A 7,236-nucleotide genomic window follows, 5' to 3' on the forward strand; every position below is an offset into this window, starting at 1 on the left:
CAATGCCTGGTGAGCCTAAGCAATATTTCAGTACAGATTCAATTCTTGAAAATGATGAAAATTCATTCCTATATATCCACAGAATTTTTGAACACAATCGACCTTCGGGGCGGATATCCACCTCACTGCTTGGTTTTAAAGTTAGAAGCTCCTGTTATTTTGCTTTGTAACTTGGATCCAAGACATGGACTCTGTAATGGTACACGGATGATATGTAAGGCCTTTTACTCTAAAGTCTTGGAGACTGAAATCATCACTGGTACTAAAGTTGGTGAAAGAGTATTTCTTCCACGGATTACCTTTATATGCAGCGAGGCCCAACTACCATTCACCATGAGGCGGAGACAGTTTCCCATGCGGCTGGCATTTAGCATGTCAATAAACAAATCACAAGGCCAAACCTTGAGGATAACGCTAATGTGGAGTGTTCATTTGATGATCTTCAAAGTTATACACGTACAACAAACAATATTGTTTATAAGGAGATCTTGATGACTTCAGAGTGACAAGTCAGGTTTCTTATTTAAGTTCTGCAATTTGATTAATTTTGTTGTGATTTCTTTTTTTATACATATTTGTCCATGGTAAAAGTACCTATTTTTGTTGTTTAGGTTTTGACAGACATGTCTAAGATTACCTTTACATTGGACATGCCTTTGTTGAGGATAGTAGGTGAGTTATTCTCTATATTTGCATAACTTTTCTTAATTACAAAGTATGGAACATGACATTCTATACTGATGTCTATCTGTACAGAGCCACCGCTATGGTCAGCTCCTGTAGATCACGTAGCAGGGATTATGATGCTTATAGGGATGGGTAAGTATAAGTGTAATTGTTAGGCATTGTATAAATATTTTTTAAACCTATATATAAATAATTGTATAACCTATTTGTTATGCTTTGATTTTAGGATATTGCATGACATTGATACATTTATGGTAAGAGTTGTCGACGAAGACATCGAGATGTACGGGATCGGTGTTCCTGATGAGGAGTGGGGTGTCTATTTGTTTTGGAGAGAGATGGACAGATGCTTTGCATCATTTGAGAGGTATTCAGTACCCGATGTGAGTGGTTGTTTCTTACATCCATCATGACCATTAGTATTCGTTACGGGTTTTATACTAGAGCTCCTCATTCCTCATGTACCATCCACTCGATGTTCTATTGTACGAGGTAATTTTGATTATGTTTTTCTATTATAAGATTTTTTTGAGATTTTATGTGTCGTTATGTGCAGGTCCTTTTGAGATTTGATTTATCGTTGTTTCGTTTGTGCAGGTCCTTTGCATTCATCGATAGTAGAGCATGTGCGAGATGGATCACCGCTTTATAATAGAGAGCGTATTGTGAGGAGACAAATGAATGATCCTTCTCATAAGAGAAGAATTCAATTTGTTGATTCTGACATTACTGATTGAGAATACGTATTTTGTGGTGCATTTTGAGAATACGTATTTTGTGGTGCATTCTAACATTACTGACTGAGAATACGTATTTTGTGGTGCATTTTGAGAATATGTAATATTGGTCCTTTTTTGCATCTTCGTATACTACATTACTATGATATTTTTGTTTTCGCTATAAATCTACGAGACATGGATGTTATTTTGAGATATGTATATATAAAGTCACTTGAAACAATGTATTGTGTTTACTTAAAACATGACCTAAATTGGAGAAACTGAGCCTATTTTTTCTGGAACTCTACCTGCCGCCGCAGCAACGCGCGGGTCCAATACTAGTGGCTATTACGGGCAGGCTATTATAAGTTTCTCACAGTGGTACCAGAGCCTCTTGTTCCATCTTCTCGCTCTCTCTGCGCCTTCAAAGAAGCTATGGTGCCCAAAAGTGGTATAGTTTCACAACGCACAGATCAATATGCAGTTTCCATCAAAATTGTGTGCTTGTGTACGTGGGTGGCAGATCTGGTGGCGGTTGAGTGTTTGGCTGCTGCTACAGATCAGCGCTCCTCCTTGGCTACCCACTCGTTGCCATAGCCATCGCTAAGCTTTTAGGCTTTGTTTTAAAAAAAAAAATTAAAGGAACAAAGGGTTTTTAAATCCTAAGCTCCCTTTCTTAGAGAGTTTCTCCCACAAGACCTCTAGGACCTTGCCTAGCCTTTCTGGTGGTTGTTCTCTCGGATTAGCATAAGGCTTTTCAAAGTTTAGGGAGTTTGGCATCCGTTGAGCTTCAAATTTATTTTTTGCAAACAGTTTCGGGGCCAGAAACAATTGAATCAAGATTTCTGGGACGAGCTGTCTATGCCTTTGCTCAACAACCTTGGCTTTCCTTCTTCTTTCTAGAAACTGTAACAACTCCCAAGATCGCTCCCTTGGCTCCGGGCCTCCCGTGACCTGCAACACACACACAAACACGCACACATACTCCAAAATACAGGCATCTCACCACCCAATCATGACGACAGCTACTTGCCTCAGAGAGTCCCGATTTTGCAGCCTGCCTGTACTGTTTCACACCTGTCTTGAATCCAGCTTCGAGCCTATCAAGCTCAGAAGAGAGAGCTTCCCCAAAAGCAGAAAACCTATTTAGCAGGACCCTTGGACACACCACCACGAATGCGCATCATTAGATGGATTGTTGATTGTTTTTGGATGCTGTAGTTCGCAAGGATGAGGCCATTTCTCATTTTCTTATGGGCGTTGACAACAAGGAATCCTCTCCTTGTCATGTATCTTCTCTTTGAGATTCTTAACTGTATCATGATTGTGGCCTTCTAGCGTTATGGTCTTTGCACACAATGTCTTCACAAAAATTTGTATATCAAAGGTTGAACGCAACATCCTGTTCTGCCCTTGTTGAGTTTAAGTACTATCATCATGGTTTAACTGCCATAAAATAGTGATTGTGAGGGACATCTTCCTAGTTAGCGTGCTACTTATTTGAATGGATAGGAACCCTAATGCGTGGCTGCCCCCAAAAAAAACCTAATCCCAATAGAGAGCAACCTTACTGTCAAAAAGAAACCCTGTTCAGTAGCCAAAAATTAAACATCAGAATAGTTAGGAGCTTTATGTGCTGACTCCTTTTTGTACTGCTTGTCTTGTCAAGTTGTTTTCCGTCATTAACTCATTCTGCGTGTCTCACAGATGCCAAGCTTCTCATTGGGCAAAGTTTTCCTGATACTTATATTCTATATCCATTCCTTGGCACCTTTGCAGTGAAGTTTGACTCCTTGCATACATTTACAAGGTCCTACAGAATTGCTCCGAGAGCGAGAGAACATTTCTTTCAATTGATAATTCAGCTAGCCACGATAAAAATAGCGAGAAATTAATATGGTCTTTAAGGTCGATTCTATGCATGAAAATCGTGAGCAGCTAGAATATCTGAAGGAATACCTTCCATACCAAGACTTTCCAACCCCGTAGACTCCTTTTTGAGGGTTGAGCATTAGGGACCCTGCAAATTATTTGAAAAATATATAATGATTCATAAACGCATTTCGCCAGCACAAATTGTGGCTATGGAGCGTCAAAACATTCTCGCTTGCAGCCTTTGAACGCAATCCTTCCGATCAAAAAATGAAGTTGTTTTCTATTCACAAATTCCTTGAGCGCAGCATCGCTGAGTAAAAATCCTTTGCCTTCTTTAATTCTCAATAAGAAGAGACGACTCCCCTTACCCTAACAATCGCATATACTCCTTTTAAAGTCTTTGTGTAGAGAGACAGAATGGGGCACACATAGCTTGAGATAGAGCTGAGTAGTTCGTGTAGCAAAAAATCGAGGTTGGTTGGCATGCGAAGAACAATTTTGGGTTTCTAGGTAGAGCGAGTGGTGCTTTTGAAGATGGCTGCTCCGCATCGAATTTCATGCATCTACATGGAGAGATTGTTGGTTGATAATGCAATGAGGATGGAAACATTAGAAACATTGAACATGGTTTGAAATGTGAGAAGTTGTTTACGGCTTAGGTTCAAGGGGGAGGTGTTAGGACACGAGTTAGGACTTGGGTTAGGAAAAGACGCTGAGCGTGAGCAGGTTCAGGGGTGTCCGATCAATGTGGACAGCCAATGCTACTTTTAGGCAGCATAGCTATTATCAGCAAATTGGGAGGTGAATCTAATGCTACTTCAGGCAGCATGGCTATTCCCGAGCAAATTGGGAGGTGAATATGACTGTTCTAGTCTTATGTTTTGAATGAGAGCTGGGCTATGGAGTTGTAAGTTTCTCATAGTGGTATCAGAGCATTTGGTTTCATCTTCTCGCTCTCTCTATGTGCAAAAAAATACCTTCAAAGTTACCACTATCATTGCAACTCATTTACAAAGACACCAAAGCATCTCGTTTCATCTTCTCGCTCTCTCTATGCGCAAAAAAATACTTTCAAAGTTGCCACTATGGAGTTGTAAGTTTCTCACAGTGGTATTAGAGCATCTCGTTTCATCTTCTTGCTCTCTCTATGCGCAAAAAAAAAAAACCTTCAAAGTTGCCACTATCATTGCAACTCATTTACAAAGACACCGTATTTTGATCTAAAACTTCCATTATACTCCCACAAGCAAATTTACAAGACCACAACATTACATGACAAAGAACTACGAGATGTTGACCACACGCAACAATATATGAAAGCAAGGGTATACACAATGTTCTTTACTTCCATGGGCCACTATCATTGTTACTTCTTCACAAAGACACCATAGAGAGATGCAACTTCCGTTATATTTCTAAGAAAATAGAAATACTGTAGCATATTATGGACAAACACTTACAAATATGTTGAACACATGTAACAATAAATGAAAGCATTTTGGACCTCAACTATCATCTTGGCCTTCTCTGTCTACCCTAACTTTGCAATGAAGGTGGCAACTTTAGCTCGAAAAGGAGCCTCCTTTGCCTCTTCAATGATGCCAAAAGCTCTCCATATCCTAATGGCTATTGCTGCTTTCACCTCTAGCATGTTCTTATCTACAAGGTCTACCGCTTTCTCTGTTTTGAGCTTCTTGTATAGCTCTTGCACTTCAGACGTTATTATCCATGCTTCCATAAGGGCATCCGATCTAGGTTCTTTTTCTTCGAGGTGCATGAAAGATTGAAGAGCTTTACTTAAGATGCTTGCAAACATAGTAGTATTAGAGAGATTGCTGGATGAAGCCACTGTGAGACCCCCGCCCCATCCGTGGTGCCCCCACCGAGGGAGCTGGGCAGAAGCAGCGTCAGCCTCTCGCACGGGGCAGGGATCCACACTCGGGGCCTCGCCCACGGATGTCCGGACAAGAGACTAGTCCGGTGGTTCCTCCAAAACCGAACCCGAAAAAACTTCCCTCGTCCGGAAGGCATGGGCGATTCCTCCAGGGAAAATCTTCGAACGGGAGAATTAATCTAACGGGTCAAAGTCTTAACTATTCAAACTGATCCGACCGAACCTGAAGTCACATTGTCATATCAAAGAAGAGACTTGCACTTGGTCCATAGTATCACCACTTTTTTCCTCCTTTAATCTAACTAACACTAATCGTAACTTAATGGTATCGCAGGAATCCCCCGATCCAACCGACGCATGGGTTAGCCAACCGCCTGATCACTGTATTGGTAGAAGTCCTTTATAAGGATTTGGTTATGTTTTGCTCGGGTACCGAGAGGAAAAGAGTTCCCAGGTCCCCTAGCCGACGTTTCATGCAAAAATTAAGGTAGGCATACCATGTACACACCCAATATGAAATTGCCATTATAACAGAATCGGCTGTCTTTAAAACAATCCTTCAATAAAAATCATAATATTACTGATCATCATCCTCCAAAATTTTGAGTCCATTGTATTACAAAATATGTCATCTGGACTCTCCATTGAAGACCAGCAGTTGGTGGCCAACCAACGAGATCCAATATCAAAATTTGATTCACAAAAGTCATTCTTTTTAGTCCATCCGAATCTTCCTCGACGCACACATGGGTGTCCTAGCAACCGTGAGCCCATGCATCACCTGGTCAGAATCCTCTAGGATCCTACTTAGGTGCCCTAGTACTTCACTCAGGGACCGCTTCGTCGGTCCTCATCCATTGTACCGGAAGCGCACCATTTTAACCATACTGAGGTTGGTCAAGACCTTGGTAGGCTTTGTCATCGCGAGCGACGTCCCTCGACGACTCCCCGCCAACTATTGCAACGAGCCTCTTCTTAGATTAAACACATACCAAATGCTTCCTCCAGCATTCTGGCGTAAAACAGTCCTTTAAAAGAAAACTGAGGTTCTATGCAAGTAAAATTCTCAGTTTAAGATTGGTTTCACAAAAACCATTTTTCCTTAATCCACAATTTCATAATGAGAATCCTTGATCTCTCATCATGGTAATCTACCCATCATTTGACTGACTGTCCAACTAGTTTTTCCTTGACCGAAATCATCAAGAATCTAGTTGATTCAACGGTAGTCTATTCTTTGTATTAATAATAAACTGGAATCGGTCACGAGGTTTTTGTTTGATTCAGATTGAGAGATGGATAAGTAGTTTGCTGACCGTCCCTCTCATAGTCGTGCTCTAACCAAAATCATTCGGTTTAGTTCTAGCTTTGATTCCAAGGATTTTTTTTAGATAAACATCTACTGAACTTCTAACCGTAAGGAAATTCCAACTTTGTGAATATCATTCCTTCTTAACCATAATAGATTAAAAATTGATTTTATATCAAATTTTAATGAAAATAATAGATTAAGAATTGGTTTTATATGAGAATATCGAATTTTAATGAAAATACTTTTCTTCCATTTGATCTAATTTTTAGGTAAATACCAATTTAGTGATTTAACCACATAAAATATCTAAAGATATTCTTTCTACCACTTAATTTATCAACCCTAATTCTCTAGGTGGAATTTTGGTGAAAATTTGTCTTTTGTCACCAAAAATCAATTCAATTTTTTTCTACTTAAATACCATAAAATTCTTCTTTTAACTAAATACCAATATCCATTTTTTTGAATAAGCTTAAAGTTCTCTTTTTCTTATTTAATGATTGGATTCCAATTGTCATGGAAATTCCTCTTTTATCATAAAATAAATTTATCTAAAATTTCTTGTTAAATTAATAAAAATATCCATTAATTCAAATAAACCAAGAATTTCACTTTTACCATTTAAATGATTGAATTCCAAATGTCATGGGAATTCCTCTTTTATCATAAAATAAATTTTCTCATGTATAAATTTATCTAAAATTCTTCTTTAAAATTTAAATAAAAATATCCATTAATTCAATTATGCC

The sequence above is a fragment of the Cibotium barometz genome, chromosome 42, assembly GCF_041138505.1.
Source record: "Cibotium barometz isolate CiBa-2024 chromosome 42, ASM4113850v1, whole genome shotgun sequence".
In the NCBI taxonomy this organism is placed as follows: Eukaryota; Viridiplantae; Streptophyta; class Polypodiopsida; order Cyatheales; family Cibotiaceae; genus Cibotium; species Cibotium barometz.